This window comes from Homalodisca vitripennis, chromosome 3 (genome assembly GCF_021130785.1).
Source record: "Homalodisca vitripennis isolate AUS2020 chromosome 3, UT_GWSS_2.1, whole genome shotgun sequence".
In the NCBI taxonomy this organism is placed as follows: domain Eukaryota; kingdom Metazoa; phylum Arthropoda; class Insecta; order Hemiptera; family Cicadellidae; genus Homalodisca; species Homalodisca vitripennis.
Window position 1 is genome coordinate 88,064,811 of NC_060209.1, and position 20,314 is coordinate 88,085,124.

The 20,314-nt window shown below is 34.9% G+C and overlaps 1 protein-coding gene and 1 non-coding gene across 2 annotated transcripts in view; both read left to right on the top strand.

Annotated features, from left to right (window-relative positions):
- LOC124357157 (actin-histidine N-methyltransferase) overlaps window positions 1-20,314 on the top strand; it is an 85,744-nt gene that overhangs the window by 31,006 nt on the left and 34,424 nt on the right. The gene's annotated exons all lie outside the window — the stretch shown is intronic.
- Window positions 16,071-16,143, top strand: Trnaf-gaa. Its single transcript has one exon. It is a non-coding gene; the product is annotated as a tRNA-Phe (tRNA).

Here is a 20,314-nt window from a genome sequence, read left to right on the forward strand (position 1 = left end):
GTACATGGTTGGTTAGGAATTTGTTTATAACTCTTTAAAATAAATTTTCCAAAGAAGCAAGGTAGAAACAGTTTTTGTATCCCTCCATAAAGGAATATTGTTAAAGAAATAAAACTAAAGCAGTTTTGTATTCAGGCCCAAATAAAACCGGCTGAAGATAAAATGTGATATGTTTACAATATCTACACCAGTAATGGCTTCAGGGAGAGACATGTATTTTTCATTGTTTATAACTTAAGAAAATACACATATTTAATTTCTCGTTTTTAATATATATCTTATGAAGGAAATTAATTTTGTTTACAAATAAAAAAATACATAATTTCTTCATACACAAGAATATAACACAAATAACGTAAGTTATTTTCACACTGTAAAACGTATCCCTAGCTTAACCATTTTTCTTTAGGCTTATTAAATGTTTCAAATTTCTTCTTCTCCTTGTCGGTTATAATTAATACAAATTTTTATATTTTTCATGACATAAATAATTTTTTTTAGAGGGATGTGACTAAAACTTTCTTTAAAAATTAAAAATGTACATTTGAAAACAGAATGAATCACCTTAATCAAATTTGCCTCCATTTAAGAGGATCAAAAGAAAAAGGCAGTTTTGAACAAATTGATGCCAAATGTGGACTTTTAGAGTTAACAAAAACACAAATCCACAAGTTAGACGTGGATAATTTGAAATTTCAGCCTCCTAAGCACATGTTAAGTGGGTGGTTGGAAATAGATAATGACAAGATTATTATAACAAGTTATATTTTTTTAATAATCAATTATCAAGCTGTGTACATCTTGATTACATTTGCATTTTCTAGTGTCAAATTAATGGTTAACCCTTAAATTTTTAAACACAGTAGTCAGCAATAACTACTTGAAATCTTATTGTATAATAAACGCAAGGGCTATGGATTGTGCTTCCTTTCCATAACAGGGGAGTTCGCTTGACTGCCAAGGAAGACAGTGAAAGGTGCATGGTCCGATAGTGATTGTTGTTATGAAAGAGTAATAATTACCAACACCACAGACTGAGACTGATGAAAGAGTCTGACATTCCAGAGTACAAATTACATATTCATTGAAGAATTGTATCAAACTTGTACAAAATTACTTGTATGTAAATTGCAATTTTTTGCATGCACAGTTAGAAGACCTGTGACTATTAAATGTTTACCTATTACCAAGTAAAGTCCCATGTATTTACAATATTGAATATTTGAATGTTGCGGTTTTCACAAGTCACAAGTGTACACAATTGTATTTATTACGAGCGTGATAAGACGGCAGTCGTAATGTAGCGTGGTAAGACCCCACCAAGACAGAAATTGTGCTATCAGCGTTATCACGGCTTATCACGCTCTATATGCTGATAGCACAAGTTCTGTCTTGGTGGGGTCTTATCACGTTGCATTGCGACTGCCGGCGTATCACGCTCTATATGCTGATAGCACAAGTTCTGTCTTGGTGGGGTCTTACCACGCTGCATTACGACCGCCGGCTTATCACGCTCTATACGCTGATAGCACAAGTTTTGTCTTGGTGGAGGGTCTTACCACGCTACATTACGACTGCCGGCTTATCACGCTCTATACGCTGATAGCACAAGTTCTTCCGTGGTGGAGAAGTCTTACCACGCTACATTACGACTGCCGGCTTATCACGCTCTAAACGCTGATAGCACAAGTTTTCCGTGGTGGAGAAATCTTACCATGCTACATTACGACTGCCGGTTTATCACGCTCTAAACGCTGATAGCACAAGTTTTCCGTGGTGGAGAAGTCTTACCATGCTACATTACGACTGCCGGTTTATCACGCTCTATACGCTGATAGCACAAGTTCTTCCGTGGTGGAGAAGTCTTACCATGCTACATTACGACTGCCGGCTTATCACGCTCTATACGCTGATAGCACAAGTTTTCCGTGGTGGAGAAGTCTTACCATGCTACATTACGACTGCCGGTTTATCACGCTCTAAACGCTGATAGCACAAGTTCTTCCGTGGTGGAGAAGTCTTACCACGCTACATTACGACTGCCGGTTTATCACGCTCTAAACGCTGATAGCACAAGTTTTCCGTGGTGGAGAAGTCTTACCATGCTGCATTACGACTGCCGGTTTATCACGCTCTAAACGCTGATAGCACAAGTTTTCCGTGGTGGAGAAGTCTTACCATGCTACATTACGACTGCCGGTTTCACTACGGACTACTCGTATTTTAACATCTAACATTCTTCAGTTATTAGTGATGTGATAAAAATTGTATTTACAATTTGTTCTTCAAGATATTCATAGATTGCTTAGTTTACAAGATTGTATGGTTAAATAAGTTGAAGAATTAGTCATTTATGAAGTTGAGAACAGAATTGTTTGGTCATACATATTCAGAGCAATTATTGATTAGTTAAATATTGTAAATATAGTTTATACTAAGAGTTTAATTTTTCTGGAACAAGTGCTAATGGGGTTAAAAAAAAAAAAAAAAAAAAAAAAAAAATAGAAATCTATTCCAAAATATATAAACATGATAATATTTTGGTAGAGTACATTTCTAGTTAAAATGTTAATTTATCAATATATGTTATCACTCACTGGTTTGTTATCAGTTGTCTCCTCAGTTTCTGCTAGAACGGTCGACACTATCACCACAAACAAATAGCCGGCCACCAGCAGCCTCATCTGTAACAATGTATGTTATCACTCACTGGTTTGTTATCAGTTGTCTCCTCAGTTTCTGCTAGAACGGTCGACACTATCACCACAAACAAATAGCCGGCCACCAGCAGCCTCATCTGTAACAATGTATGTTATCATTCACTGGTTTGTTATCAGTTGTCTCCTCAGTTTCTGCTAGAACGGTCGACACTATCACCACAAACAAATAGCCGGCCACCAGCAGCCTCATCTGTAACAATGTATGTTATCATTCACTGGTTTGTTATCAGTTGTCTCCTCAGTTTCTGCTAGAACGGTCGACACTATCACCACAAACAAATAGCCGGCCACCAGCAGCCTCATCTGTAACAATGTATGTTATCATTCACTGGTTTGTTATCAGTTGTCTCCTCAGTTTCTGCTAGAACGGTCGACACTATCACCACAAACAAATAGCCGGCCACCAGCAGCCTCATCTGTAACAATGTATGTTATCATTCACTGGTTTGTTATCAGTTGTCTCCTCAGTTTCTGCTAGAACGGTCGACACTATCACCACAAACAAATAGCCGGCCACCAGCAGCCTCATCTATAACAATGTATGTTATCACTCACTGGTTTGTTATCAGTTGTCTCCTCAGTTTCTGCTAGAACGGTCAACACTATCACCACATACAAACAGCCGGCCACCAGTAGCCCTATCTCAGGGATGCTACAGGTCACTGGTTTGTTAAATCAGGGAAGTCAGGGAAAAGTCAGGGAAAAAAAACAGACTGGAAATCAGGGAACAAGTCAGGGAATCCGGTCTCAAGTCAGGGAAAAGTCAGGGAATTTCGACGTTTTGCTCAGAACGGGACAAATATAAAATCCCTTTACACAAATAAACTTACTGCTGCCGCGCCGAGTCCAAGCCTGCAGACGACGTGGCGCATGAAGCAGGCTTTTTTGCTTTTTTATATTTGCCACCCTGTTAGCCTCAACACCGGCTTTTTTCCACCCATTAATCTGTAACAAAAACCCTGGTTTGTTATTGCGTCGAAAAAAGTCAGGGAAAAATGAAAAATTTGGTCTGGAAATCAGGGAAAAGTCAGGGAATTTCATTATTGGACTCCTGTAGCAACCCTGTATCTGGTAGCTTTTAAAATATATTGCATGAATGTCGTAATGGTAGGAAATAATGAGCACAGACAAAATATTTCTTTCTCTATGCTTTGACATCGGATTTTGAGGTTGGTTTGAGATTAGTTATTGGAGCCTGTTTTCAGGAGTAAGTTTTGAGGGTACGGTAGGGTGGTCTGCCTCCATCAGCATCGGCCCCATGAATATTGCTTACAACCTCTTAGATGTTCAGGTTGCTTTTGGGAGGTGAAGGAATGAAATTTCCATAGTCAACTAAAATATAGTCGAGATTGTAATCCTCATGGTTAATAATCTACCTGGAACTGAGATTCTCTTGGCTGTATTTGCCTATCGGGCATTTAATATTAGTAACATTTGCTTGGAACCAACAGGTAACAATGCTACACCTTTATTCACCCTTTCATTATCAGCCAATTAAGATTTATAATGAATTGCATAGCCTACTTGAGAATTCCAAGTACAGATTGACAATTGGTATTATCTCCTAGAATAACAATCAGTCTGAAGATTCCGAAAAAAATTACAAAATGTAAAACTCCGAGTTTTACAGGAACAAAACTGCGTTCATAGTGCGATCCGACGGTGAGACTTAGTACTACGATCGACACATCACTATTTAAATCCGTCGCCTAGTCTTAGGTTATTAGTGGTTATTAATTAGACCCAATTAGACGTCTAGATCTGATTTGCCTTTACTCCAGAGATTCATTGTAAATACTGGAAATACAAGAGATTTTAAGCTATATTTCCTCTTTATATAAATATTTAATAACATTACACTAAAAGGATGATAGGCTATCCTAAAAATGTATTATAACATATTACATTTAGAATACATTTAATTGTCTATTTATCTAAATATATACATAATATCGCAGATAAATTTCACAATTAAACTATCATGGGATATAACATTTTTGTTATCTTCTAATTTATTAGTTTTAACTGCGGCGCCTTCTCTAAAAAAATTGAGAATAAAAGAATAGGGACATTTTTCGTTTCTTCTCTAAAAAAGTACTAATCTGAAGGAAATCTCTCTTCCTCAATCTCTCAATCATTATCTCCAAGCACTGAAACTATGGCTGTCATGGAGCGTGGAGCGAAGGAAGGAAAGTGCAGCAGCAGCAGTCAGCAGATGACCCAGGGAGAGTCCAGTGAGCTGCTGACTGCTGCTACTAATCACCCATAAAATATGCATCTCATTAGACTTTCCCTGGTCACAGACAGTATCCCACTTCCGACCAGCTGAACTTTCGTGTTGCTTCATCAGGTTTGTTCCATTTTAACTGGCTGTTAATGAAATCTATTCTTGTGAGTATGATAAAATTTTAAGGGTCGACACTGAAATACTGGAAGGAAATTTACACTTTTAGAGTTAATTGAAAATAGTTTTAAATTTATCGCTATAAGCTCGTGGTCAACCGAACTCTTATCTTACTTACGAGGAGCGTTACTGTCGCGATCACAGTACGAGTTATTAAATACTATGCAGTTTACATATTTTTGTATGAGAAGACACAGCTTAGTCGCATTATTGTTAATTTCAAAAAATCTGTTCAATTAAGTCTTAAAAATTCAAAATGTTTTACATAAAAAACAGTCACCTTTGATAAACACTACAAATTCCGTAATACGACCATTAATCAAGTGAAAATGATTTGCCAATTTCATAAATTTCATTGTGGAAATATAACATTAAAAATCAGTAAATATATTTTACATTAAAATTTAATTTTCATGAGATTTAATAGTTGTATTTACGATCTTCAAAACTTTGCGGTTTACAGGAAAAGTTAGATACCGGTAATTTTTATTACCATTGCACTACCAATTAATTGATGTATTTATGCGTGTAAATACAAAACTATGTTATTTTGTAATAAAAATTCAAATTCGTTTACCCAAAATTTTAATGTGCAGTTTGTGGAAGCTAAAAGTATTCATTGCATTTGTTGAACGAATGCTTTTTTACGATGTTTCGAAGGTCGAGGGAGGGGAGATCATTTATGCCAGAAATGAGTCTTTTAAAATTAGTATCAATCATTAAATGAATATGTGTATTTTAGTTGGAAAAGTTTGCAAGTGTATTGCTCCTCTTATAATAATTACGAACAATATATACTGACGTATGCAACTCGTATACATCTACATTGTTTCCCCCTCCTCTCAAAATTCTATTGTGGGAACGCCTCTAGTTGGTGTGCCTCTGAGGAGATTACAGTTATGTCTCTTCGTAAAAAATTATTTAAGATTACGACAATTTCTTCTTTTGCATATTCAAGATTGGACGATGGCGCCAAATCTACGAATATCAATTATACACAGTATAAATTAAAGTCGCTTTTTGTGTTTGTCTGTTTGTGCATCGATGTTTTCTAAACTACTCAACGGATTTTAATACGGTTTTCACTGTCGGCTTCGTTATGAACTAGGGCAGGTTCCTAGATATGATACAATAATATTTCAATCATACATGGTAGAGAAAAGTTTGTATATTGGAAAAATCGATATTTTTCAGGATTCGGGAAATAATTATAATATTTACGAATTGTAATTTAAAGTTAACTGACACAAACAGCTGTTAGAACTTTAAGCGGAAGTTCATCTAAAAGGCAGAAACAGTTATTTACATTTAAATTTCAGAATATATTAAATATGCAGTGGATGATCGATAATGTATTGCATATTGCAAAAACGAAATTACTGGATAATCCTTACTACATATTGAACCGGTAATGAATTTAAACCATATAATGCATTGGAAATACTATTTAAATGCTGTTGTAAAACCCAAATTAATGAGAAAAAATCAGTGAATGTTCGCACATACGGTTTTTGAAACTGGTTAGTTCTCTTGACATTGTGTGTATGTTTTTGACCAAAACACAAAACAAACACATACATATGATGATATACGATGTATGATGATGTATGTGTACATTTAATGTACATATACAGGGTGAATTTAAGTTAGTGTCGAAAATTTTTTGGGTGATACTACTCAGTATTATAGACCAAAATATGAAAATAAAAAATTCCCTATCCCATCTATCTTTTAACTACGACCAATTTCGCTATTTTGTTAAAAAATCATGTTTTGTTTCAATAAAACTCAATTTCCTCCATTATTTTTTATGTTTTTTTAATTCTGAATCCATTTTTGAAATCTACACAAAATTGTACTTGGGAATAATGGAGAAAAACACTGTCTTGAAAATAAGTTTGATACAAACAAATTGCTAATAAATCAAATTCTTAAGTTTTCGGCAAAAAACATTAAAAAGATATTAGACCCGAGGAATTAAATGAAGTTAATTCTGAAGAGAGGCCAATACCACAAAAAAACTTGCCATTTTTTGGGCTTTAAAATGACATAATGCATTGCCATAACTTATCAGTTTTTACTCTGACTTTCTTATCTTACAATCACAAGTATGAAGGAAATACCCCATTTTTCAGGTTTTATTTTGTCTTTCAGCTGACTTTACGTCTATCTACTTAAAATAGTTATTTGAGTCGTAGCTTATCATGGATTTCACATCGAGAGAGTATGCAGAGATGCATTTTGTATATGGTTTTTGTGGCGGGTTTGCTATGCTGCTCAGAGAGATACCACGCTCGGTACCCAGATCGTAGAGTTCCTAGTGATAAAGTTTTTACGAGGCTACATTAGCGTTTGTTGGAGAGAGGAACAGTTCACAGGCAGCGTAATGAGGTAGGTCCTGTTCTTCGAGATGTTGGCTTAGATGAACGAGTTCTAGATTTAGTTCAAGAAAATCCTGAGATCAGCAGCCGACAACTTGCCAGAGAAGTTGGTGTTTCTCAGAGTAAAGTGTTAGGAATCTTACACGAAAAATAACTTCCACCCCTATCACTTTACAAAGGTTCAAGCATTAGAACAAAATGGACTTTGGTCCAAGAGTAGAGATCTGTCGCTGCTGGCTGCTCAATAGTGATATTGAACAATATCATTTTTTGAGAAACATTTTGTACACCGATGAGTCTACCTTCACTAGGGCTGGTGTTTTAACACGCATAACATGCACCATTGGGCCGAACAAAATCCCAGGGCTTCAAGAGAAAGTTCCTTTCAAAGACGTTTTCATCTCAACGTATGGGCAGGAGTCATCGGAAACCAACTTGTGGGTCCCCATATTTTTCAAGGAACCTTAAATAGTGGAGTTTACTTGGACTTTTTACAGCATACCTTGCCCACACTTCTGGATGGACTTGATATGGACCACAATCAGAGGGACAACATAGGTTTCCAACAGGACGGTGCTCCTCCTCATTTCAGCAATGAAGTGCGTCAGTGGTTAACGGACAATTACCCGACATGGATAGGTCGTGCTGGAACTGTAGCTTGGCCAGCCAGATCTCCTGACCTATCTCCTATGGACTTCTTTGTTTGGGGGACTATGAAACAGGAAGTTTTACTCGACCACTGTAAACTCTGAAGGAAGACTTAAGAAACCTGATTGAGTTAGCTGCCCAAATAGTGCGTAACAAGTTATCTTTGAACGTGACGGTTAGGGCAATGAGGAAGCGTGCGAGAGCCTGCATTAGAAACGGAGGCAGGCAATTTTGATAACAATTATGTAGATTACTTACTGTTATGATTATTATTTTTTTTAACTGTTCTTTATGTGTTTATCCTATGTTTGATTTATTATTGAATTAAACACAATTTTGACTGGTTATTTGGCACCGTGATATTTTAAGTAGACCTTGTTTTCCAATTACTGATTCTTTAATAACCAGTAGAAGATGAAAATAAAAGTAACGTTGCATTTATGTCATTTTAAAGCCGACAAAATGGGCAAGTTAAAAAATGGATTCAGAATTTTAAAAAAAACATTAAAAATAATGGAAGAAAATTGAGTCTTATTTAAACAAAACATGATTTTTTAACAAAATAGCGAAATTGGTCGTAGTTAAAAAAGATAGATGGAATAGGGATTTTTTATTTTCATATTTTGGTCTATAATACTGATTAGTATCACCCAAAAAATTTTTCGACACTAACTTAAATTCACCCTGTATATCTGTATATTATGTGAGGTTGAGTGGTAGAGAGGGCTAAATAGCCCTAACTCCGCCTCTTAAATAAAGGCATATTTCATTTAATTTCATTTGTTGTTGTTGCTGTAGTTTAAGGAAAACAAAGCTATGGCACACTTTTACCTTTATATATAGATGGGAAAACACAAGCGACAGTAGTGTATGCTTTGTCACCGTAGTTGTCTTTTGCTTACGTATGTATATATTTTCTTTACCGGGGATATATGTTTACTTATGTTTGAAAAATATCATGAGGCTCCATCACATTACATCATTACAATTATGCTTTCACTAAGTAGACTACGTATTTAAATTTTGAAAATTGCATGCGATGCCACGATTATCTGCTAGTTCGTTACTAAAGCACGTAACTGATAAAACTGAATTAAGGTTTGGTATTATGGTACAGTACGCGCGCTGAAGGTTCGGCTCCGAGTCAACCGAGCGGACTACGGCGGGGGACGGGTGGATTGCCCGATATAACAACTGTTCTGCAGACATCCGCCAATGTTTGGCCCGCTGCAGTCTGAATATTTATTGTCCCTGTTCTCAGGATTCTTTATACATCAGTGTTTCGTATTCATTCATCTGTCATAAAATTAGTGTATAAACAATACACCCCAAAACATTTTCTATTCGAATATAATACAATGAAATTCAACATAATTTCATTAAAGTTTAAACTTTTAGTTTATCACAGATCACCACTATGGCCTAAAGTGTTTTTTTTCAGAAAAAACTATTGCAAAGTGATTCAATGTTAAACTTTCAAATGGTATTGCCGTGTTGCATTTACGTGAAAAGGCCATAAACTGTAGGGCAGCGGTGTCGGTGATACATTCCACTTCAGACTAAGTTACGGCTAACCTAAACTATGTATCTGAAAAAAGTTAAATCTAAAATTAACTTCAGTTCATTCAGAAAAACTTTCCCGCTGGTGAAAGTTTCCTGACCAAATAATAAAAAAATCCTCACATACAAACTTTTTTGTATCACAATTTTGGCTCAGTTAATTTTAAAATATATTTTATTGAAGAAAAGTAATAAAACATTGAAACTTAATACATCTATTAGCATTGGCATAAACAGGAAAATAGATCTGCGAAATTTCAGAATTTTATTTGTACAGGAAGTTGGTCTAACCGTAAGTTGATTGTCGAGCGAGAATTAAACATTGCCGTCCGTGACGGATCATTGGAGAGTCAATGTTTTTATTTGGTTAGTAGGGCAACGACAGGGCCGAACCTTCAGCGCGCGTACTGTAGCAGCTTTTATTGACGAACAAAGATATTAATGTCCTCGTACGCTATCATTTAAAAATGACTGTCATATTGTAAAACGCGTTTTATTGTGGTTGTACCGAAAGAGAAATTGTTGATTACAGATTACTAGACACAACGATCGGCGGCTAGTGCGGGCGGTCAGCTGACAACCACCCTCCATCAAGTTGATCTCGCTTAACGCGTTTCTGCACGATCATCCGTGAAATATGTTAGTTACCGCACTTTCCCTGGTCCCTTCTCCAGGCAGTACGGCACGGCACGGACAACGTTCCAGCGTCCAGCAGTCGCACACTTCCGGTGTCTCTGTGGCTGCTGCGGGCGCTTCCGGTTTGCCCCCGCGACCTCGCTTCCGTCTCCGTGGGTCATTACGTGCCCTCTGGGCAAGGCCTTTCGGCATTCTTATGTATCACAGTTGTATCGCCATTAGTTGTATAATTCGTACTCGCCTTCATCTCGCTGAGGGTTACGTCCTCTCCCAGGTCCCCATTCGTATAACCGAAGTCGGAATTGAGGTTTGTTAGTGAGTCACTTAGATAGGAAGGGATTATGCCAATGAATTAAAAGTAAGCAAATACTCATTTTTACAAATTTAGGTACTATTTTTTATGTAAGAGTATTATCTATTTACATATGTTTTGTATGTAAGAGTTTTCAAACTGGTGATGTCATGCAGGTGAATATAATTTTAAAACGAGTTTGATAGCATTATTTTTAATATCAATGTGGTGGGAGTTACAACCGAGGTGGTATATAGATGAAGAGTAGGGGTGGGGAATGTATAGAGTATCAAATATACTCAGATTAACAAGGATTTCTGGAGCACTTTCCTGAAATTTTGTTAAGATGAGACTAAATGATGAATTGCTTATAATATTCTATTGCATCTAATTTTGAAAAATAGGAAGGGAGCGCTCCAAACCGGACGTATATCATGTTTAGGTATAGAATATTGTTAGGTACAATTTTGTTCAGGATAGTATTGCAGAGTAGTAGTGGTATTAATATTAACAACTTTAATAGTATGATTGTTACATTACGTTTCAGTGTAGTGAGTTCAGATGTTTTAAATTAAAACTTAAGAAACTGTTATAAGTAAAAAAGTAAACTGCACAATACAGGTTTACAATTTACTGTTTTTATATACTTAGCATAAAATAATAAATGTTTGTAAAATATTTAAACATTTAAGTTTTCCCACTAGTTATCGATCTATTTGTAACTTAAATTGTTAATATTTCCCAGAAACATTAATGTTATCAATATGTCAAGTTTCTTTTTTTATTTCATGTATCACAAAGTTAAACTTAACAACGGCATTGTCATCAGAGCTTCAATTGGAATTATGGTTCATTTCTGAAAAATAAAATATAAAATATTTTTTTGAAAAATAACTTAAGCCGGCTGTAGCGAAACAAACTTGAGTTTCCCCCCATAAGAACAATGTTAAACTCCATCCACTTTTAAATCCAAACTTTCTTTATCGCACCGTTATGGCGGATGTCACATTTGAGAGGCACTTCGTAGTTAATGCACCTCCAAACGCTGTTAAGTTCTTTTTGTAAAGTGTATACTTTTTTAATATTTAAGCGATGAATTACAGTTAAGTTTGAGAGTTTTCTCAGTGTGACTTGTTAAAATATAGAAACAAACTTAGATAAGTTTGGACGCGTATTAGTTATATATTTAAAATGAACGATCTCACATAATTTCACGACTGAAATAAGGGTAAATCTGCGCGAGGTTTAACATTGTTCTTATGGGGTTGTAATCAAGGCGGCTCCGGCTGTCAGTACAGCTAGTTCTTAACAGAAGCATTTCTACCTGGGAGGAGGGAATACAGGAGAAACTAGACGTTTTAAAATGTGAACTGATACAGTTTGTCCCAAAAATTAACCTAGTACTTCTCATATTTGGTCCGAAGAATTCTTTTACTCAACCCATATCACTAGTTTTCTTACGTTGCAAAACGTCAAGCTCATTTACTTCATCATATAAAGCACTATCATTTAGTTTAAATTTTCTGTATGTATACTCGTTTGTTACAAAATCGACACTCTTCAATTATGACCTATTCAGGAATGTCTTTCAAGGTTAAGGTTAATCAGGGGCGTATACAGAAAATTATTTGGCTGGCTCACGGGGTGCTTTTGGAAATATAAAATATTCTCCAAATACAGGGGGTTAGAAATCTTTCCCCAGGAAATTGTTAATATAAAGGATCTCATGAATATGTTCTAGCTTAAAACAAACGACTGGGTGCAGTTTTAATGTTTGATTTTTTTAAATTACCCCCTTAGCCCTACCCCCCACTTTTATACATGCCCATGAGTTTAAATACTGTTGTATAATATTGAGATTGAAAGTACATGTTAAGATATTCATTACAGTTTTGGAAAAGTGCAAATGATACCAACAATGCAACCTTAGCACATCTCTAGCTGTTGTATTTAATTACGAACAGGAGTTACAATAAGCTAGTTGATGCAACAATAATTAGTTATGAAACGGCAGGAGAATAAAATCACTATCTCAATTAGTGTTTTTAATTGAAGGGTGGCGCTTAGTAAAACCTTCACTACTTCGTTATTATTTGTTAGCGAAATACATTTTCTACCATAATATCAATAAAAAAGTTTTTTCCTGTTTTAGGTAATTTCAGTTCGGATATTCCGTATAGTTACCATCTTGAAACGCGATCTAATTTTCTGAAACTTGATTTGAAACAAGTATTAAGTAGACCGAACATTATTAAAAGTTTGAATATCACACAGTTATTCAATTTAAACGCATAGTTCACAAACAAACAACTAGACAGACGGACTAAGCATATTAGGAGTAAATATTTACGTCATTTCCTACTAGTTTTGACTTGACGAATCAAATAGAATGATGGGGTTTGATTGAGAAATGTATGGGCACACTGTATATCAGTGTTTAGAAGCTGAAAACAGTGACACTAAAATTGAATTTTTAATATTAGTTGAAATACGCGTCCTTTTTCCTCGTAGCTTTAAGCCTTCAACGTAGCAATATTGCCGAGTTAAACTTTCCGCTCAGTTCAATTTCTAACGATCAGTCTGTTTGGTTCTCACACCATTTAGAGTTCTCCAAACGTGATGGAACTACGCTTGTCAACAAGAGACACACGTGAGGTCGTTTTGTCGAGAAAGTAGACGCTTATACAATAATACTCTGTGACAACGCAAGATTGGACTTACTTGGCTTCTTGCCTGCCGACTGGAATTCTGTTATCGATCCTTTACTACAGTTCTTTCATCTTGAATGGCTGGTAGTGGATTCTCTGTGATGCTGTCTGACATTCAGTACAACTCACACATGCTACTCGCTAGTGACAACGCGAGAGTGGTCCGGTGGCCTACTTACCCAGAGAAAGTGGAGAGATTGGATGTACAGACTCACTTCCACTTCCTATCGCATCAATTACTGACGCGCGAGTGTGTGTGTGTGTGTGTGTGTTTGTGTGTGATTGCGGTGACATTGGGCCGGGTTTCGCGGTCTATCGCCTAGATATCGCCATTCCTGCAAGCCTACTTAGATAATGGACTCTACTTATTTTTTTCATTGCTATCAGTAACTGTAAAAGATTGAAATTTCCTTAAATTTTGTAGTATTTTAGAAGTTTTTGTTCACTAAAGTCCTTTATATACATACCGTCAAAAAATCACATTCGTATTGTCAGTCGTTTTTCTTTGGTCCTGGTTGCAAAATTAAAAAAATTTCCTAGTTGAACTGCCTATAATTTCTCGTGGAGTGAGATAACAATTTTTGCATATTTTTCATTTCATCTGAGAAAAAGGCAATCATTATAAAATTAAAAAGCTAACTAAAAACCGTTTGGTCTCTCTTCATCATGATAATATGTCCAGTAATATATCATTACTGTGCAAAAAAAAAGCAAACAAACAAACAAACAAAATAATAAAACACAGTTTTTAATAAAAAAAGTTTTGTTTATTAAATTAAAGCCATTTGATTGTCTTCAATGGCAATCCAGACCTGCCTGTCCATGTAGGTCCCTCTGTTGAAGTTGCGATTCCAATGCTCGGTTTAGAACACAGTAACAATGATGGTTTTGACATACCGAGACTTTATCGCTTTGTATCTCGTTTGCGATTAAAGGAAACGCAACTAAGTTCCGATTCAAACAATTAGATCTTCACTCATAACACAGAATTGAACAGAACCTCAGCCTAACACGGGAAGAACGGTAGTAGGTATATACAGTATGTTATCTCTCTAAAGGAGACGAGAAAAAGTACAAATTCAGGTTGAAAACAATTGTATTCTACACACAAACCTTAATCTTTGTTGGTAGGCTACTCATATTCACCATTGTTTATTATATTAATTTTCTCATACGAGAGTCTATTGGAGCTCGTGATATTTTTGGTGCCAAGTGTGATTTTTTTAGTCCACCTTCCGAATCGGAAATAGCAATTCGGAAGCACACCGATATTTTCTGTACTCACATTGTATAGAAAACGTTGGTCTTTTGTACACATAACGGTTTTTAGAGGCAACATTGATTTCGGAAGAGAAACAAAAACTAGTAATGCAATTTTCAGTTTTCGTATTTTCCATATTTTGGTCATAGGTATAGTTTATAACATAAACACCAAAACAACCAAAACCATGCCCAAATAAATTGGAATATGAAAATAGTTTTAATTCTTTGCAGTTTTTTCACTGGGTACGACCAATTTTAAATGTAATATACTGACATGATCAATATAGCACAATTATTTCTCAATCGATATAGCAGCTAAGCCCGACCGCACACTTGTTATTGCATTTGTCCCGCAACGAGATATTTTGTCGCGGTGTGCTGCAGGTGAATTGTTTCCTGTTACAAAAAGAAAGAAATGAATCTTGTAACGTTGCAATGCGGCAAAGCTACAATCTCATTGCAGTGAAATTTAATGTTACTGACCCACAATTCTGTCCTGGCTTCCGCTAATTTGATCAGAAAACTGTTCAAACGGTTTACTGGTCAGAGGTGAAATACTGATCTTATCACTTTATATGACTAGTATATTTTCAAATAAACATTTTTATAACTGCGTTGCAAGTCAGTCACAAATACTCTTTCGCGACATTTTTATTTTTGTGGACAATAAACACATCTTATGTATGCTAATACTGTAATACAGTTATGTGTTGGAAGGTATATGTGTATTGATTGCACTGCAGCTGTATGAAATTGTGCACTGCTGAGGCATTGTATATGGTATGCTCCTTTACATTATTCAAGAATATATTGATCAGAAATCAAATTCATCATGATTTCTTAAAAATCTGAAAATTATCAAATATTTTAGTTAGTTACAAACTAATCGACATCTAAAAATAAATTGTGACAATATAAATCTATGGTTTTTAATAGTTTATGGAAATGTATACTTAAATGAAAAAAACGACTCTAATACAAAACGAATGCAATTAATTAAGGAATCCCAATATATCTATGGGTATTATGAATTTATTTCTTTTTATTTTCATGGTTTAATAAGTAGGCTATTTAAAAATTGTTCGTTTTCAAGTGTGGGTTATCAGTTTCATTTTTTATTTGAGGAAAATATTTTTAAACTTTATTAATATTGTTAAACCACATACCAGATTTTTGCATGCAGTAAATTTGTACGGTAGTTGAGGTTGTAATACAATTTTATACAAAAAGACGGGATATTTTATGGTAAACATCCGACAGTTCTAGAACTATAACAGTGAAAAATAAATAAAATAATAAAGAATACGATTTGAGGTTATAGTAGCCTATGTGTGTACGACGAAGAATGCGTGTCAATTGTTGAGTGTTAAAAACGGTGTAGTTAAATAATTTCGTTATGATTATGTAATTATATAACAATTAACTGAGGACGACACTGTACGATCACATGTAACATGTGCCGAAATAGCTCAGTTGGGAGAGCGTTAGACTGAAGATCTAAAGGTCCCTGGTTCGATCCCGGGTTTCGGCAGTTTCTTTTTGCATCGCGTCGTTCCTAATGCTCGTTATAATAATTATTTCCGTTCACGAAGGCACACATTTATTTCGTATCCTACTAAGTATAATTTTTAAATAAATAACTTTTACAATTTATTAAAAAAATATTAATACGCTTAGTGTACATATATTATCAAACAAATTAATTAAATATATACAATGAATATTCCTAAAATAAATATGAAAATTAACACTGTTTTTACTCAGTTTAGTCTAAATGTAACTTCAATATCACTTATTATTATGTTACTTAAATACCTAGCATAAATTAATCATATTTTCATTATAAAGCTAGTAGTTGTAATTTGTTACTAATAGTATAAATCATTACAAAGAAACAAGTTGATAAGTTGGTTAATGATTGTTACAACCAAGCAAGCTGATATTAATAGGGCTAGTACCTAGATATAGAATAACTGTCTGAGCAATAAGTGTGGTTTTATAATCAGCTGTTTCAAACTAAATAGAAATACTTTCAAAACATCGAAATGTTAGAAACCAGTGGGGCAGAGCCCTATAATCGAATGTATTTCAAATATAAAAAAGGTCACAATTGTGGCGCACAGTGGGTCAACACAGGGAATTTCCGCAAACAATTCTTAAATTTGGTTTAGAATTATGTTTACTAGTATAAATATAAAATCCACTGTTCAGGCCTTATTCCATAAACCATCAAAATTCAGATAAAAAATTTTATATTTTGAAGCGTGAGTCGTTTGATATTTAATAATTTAGCAATTTAATATTTTTTCTGGAAATACTAAATTTGTTCGACTTAGCGAATGTTTGAGGTATAATAGTGGATTGTAATTGTTCTAAATTGGTAGAAATGATAATTTACTACTTTTGAACAAATAAATACGTAAATAAATATTGTATATTATTGCATAAATACAATATCTCAATACATTTCCACTATTAAAGAATACTTTTACAGTCACATTAAATCATTAAACATTACCACTGTTTTATCTCTACAATCTCTGGCTACTTATACATTTATTTTACGTAATTATGACAATATTGCCCATTATACCAGATATTTTTATTGCATGGCATCTTTTTCTAATAGCGAGAATTTAAAACTCTACAAAAATACAAAACTGCCTGCAAACTTAAAACTTAAGAATTTAATAACAATGACAAGGCGTCTTAACTTGTAGAAATGTATAAAGTCTCTCTCTTTCTGAGAATCTGGTCTCAAAAGCATTGTGTATAGATCACAAGATTCCAATATTTAGTGGGAAACATCGCTGGTGTGGATTCAGGAATTCTTCCTACCAATAAAAAGCATGACAAAAAAAATGTTCATCATTTCTAAAGAATGATCACCTTGAAACTAAGTAGGCCTAAACATTAATTCAGACTAAAAATTAATATTATAACGAGTACAAATCTCGAAATGAGGTGAATGTTGACAGCGATAAACTTTTTCAAGTAATAAGTAAGTTCGTATAAACCCGTTTTTCCGCGCCCCCTCGGCCTTATCCTGGTTTCATGATACCACTGGCTCTGTACATAAAAGTGCTGGAGATACCCAAATATTGCTGCTAAACTGTTACTGCTCTTTCTTGGATGTCTTTGTAACAATGCAAAATCACGGTTGGACTTTGTTTGAAAGCTTAAGAATCAAAATATTCTCGCTAACTTACCGTTTTCATTTAAAAATACAATTCATACAATTTTGGTACATACAATATGGTAATTAATGAAACAATGCAGTGAGATTGAGTGTTATGATCGTCTGTGATATCTTCATTAGAACCTTAGCGAACACCAAATTTGAGGCTCAGTTTTACCTGTTAGCCATTAATAACATATCTGAGTGGGTCGAACACTATAGCGAACTGTCGTCGGTTCCTTGGCTTCTGGTCTCGTTATAATCCTCTTAAGTACAATTGAACCGTAAACAAAAGTTGAACCGCAAGAGAAATTATCTAGGTGACAGAAAATGTTAAAACACAGCAGTCCCTCTAGACCAACTGTTCATAGAACGATCCGGTGGGCAGCCCTAGTATTATCATTGACGCGAAATAACAGCACTAGCAAGTTCTGATGATGCGGTGGTTCCAGGAAGGAAAATAAAGAGAACGTGCACGATCGTGGAAACACCGCCCTCGGCAGTATGGAGGTTTGCACGTTCCAACGAGCTGGTGCCGGCCTCGATAAGTTAACAAAATCTTGTTCAATTAAACTTCCGTTAAAAATCAAAGCTTTAAATAGTGGTCGATGAAATTCACGCCAATGCCGAATTTTTAGGAACCGTCCAGTCAAGAATAAAAGTTAAAATTGTAATTTGATAATTACTTTTATTCATATAATTCAAAAATTCAGAATTTATATAATTAAAAATAGTACACTTTTATCTATCTTGATAATATTTGGTCTTAATAAGTTAATGACTTGTGAATTTCAAGTTGTAGTTTCGTTGAAAAGCACCAAACACCAGGTACTATTTTTCTGACATAAACACCTGAAGTTATAGTTTGTAAATATTTTTCTTTATATGTATAAACCTAGAAATAAATTACCTACATTTTCATGGAACTCCTAAAAATATAGCTCTATTTTCGCGAAAACCCGTAAATTTAGCTCCATTAGTTACTTTGTGATTAACTTTGAAAATCACGTGTTTATACTGTTTGATCTAAGAATAAGACCACCATTAGTGAAAGGTCTAGTTTCGGATCGTCTATGGTCTTTTCAGTGGTCAGTGATCTTACTGATGAATGGTGGGGCCACCACTGAATGTGACAACAAGACTAACGACAGTGTGATGGAGTAGTCTCGTGGTCGCGGCACACTTTCAAGGCCACGTGCACAAACAAACATTCTCACGCACCCGCCACACCCGCGCTCGCGCCCGCAGTGAAAGTTTTATTGGTGAAAACAACTTGACTGGAACGGACCAATTTAGTAATTACTGCAAATCTGACTCACAAACCTGATTTACTTTTTATTTCGGTTTGTAACAAGATTTTGTTCTTTCTTTTATTTTTAAAGAAGGAGTGGACGCTCTCCTTACAGTTCATCGTTCATCCCACTGATGAAGGACGTCCGAATAGAAGAATTGTCGAACAGTGAAGTGTCCAAAACATTGTAAAAAGCTAAAGATTCGGTTCAAAAGTATCCATTCAGTTGTGCGGCCATAACACACACGTTACTGTCATATTCCTTATAATTTTGCCAAGGCCGTTGTGGTAAATCGAGATATCTCGTTTTTTCCAACGGTATCACATCTTATTAATGGCTCAAAAACTGAATAATAAAGACAAACGATGTTAACCATACTGTAAAAGAACAAAGAATATGGAATTTATCATACAATATGTAGTCCTGAAAGAACATATGGAGGAATTCCAGATGTACATTATTCAGGTATCTGCTAAAGCAAAAAATTCTTAAAAGCCAAAAAAAAGACTTTTGAATGTTGATCAGATGCACAAACTTCATTACTATCCATTACTTGTGCCAATTTTTTATAATATTAATTCATTTTTAATTTAATAATAGGTTGATCGTTTCTATTTTATTTTCATAGTATTATTATTTTCGTATAAAATCAAAAAATATATGTAATTGCGTTATATACTGCTTTAATATAAAAACCAACTTGAGTACATCTTGGCCATTCAAAAGTGGCACCACAGGCTTTGTGAAAATATAACTGGGAAATCTGGTGGCCGTAAGGTCCTCTGGATCAGGTCTAAGGAAATGAAACAGGTAGACTTTATTCATATGACTAGAACAAATTTTTATCACTACTGTCCATTTCGCACTGTACCTACTTTTTCGTGTATTCTGTGTCCGTGGGGAAGGAAGGCATTGTCATTTCTACCAGCTATAGCTGAAGCGCACAGTATTTTCCAATAACGGTGTTCTAACACTGACGCGACTTTTGGATTCAGCCCTGATAATGTTTTAAGACTCGGAAATTCGTGGAAAATACAATCGAATTATTAAAAAAATAGAGGTTAGTGCTCTTATTAGGAGATAACAATATCGTAAATGCAGTACTTCCTATAAATGTTTTATAGACGCTTATTTACATTAATTTTAACTATTACACTCTAATAGTCATCAGTAAATACTTCAAGTAGAAAGTAAGTCTCCTTAGCGGTCCACCCTTCACTGGTCGGGAAAAT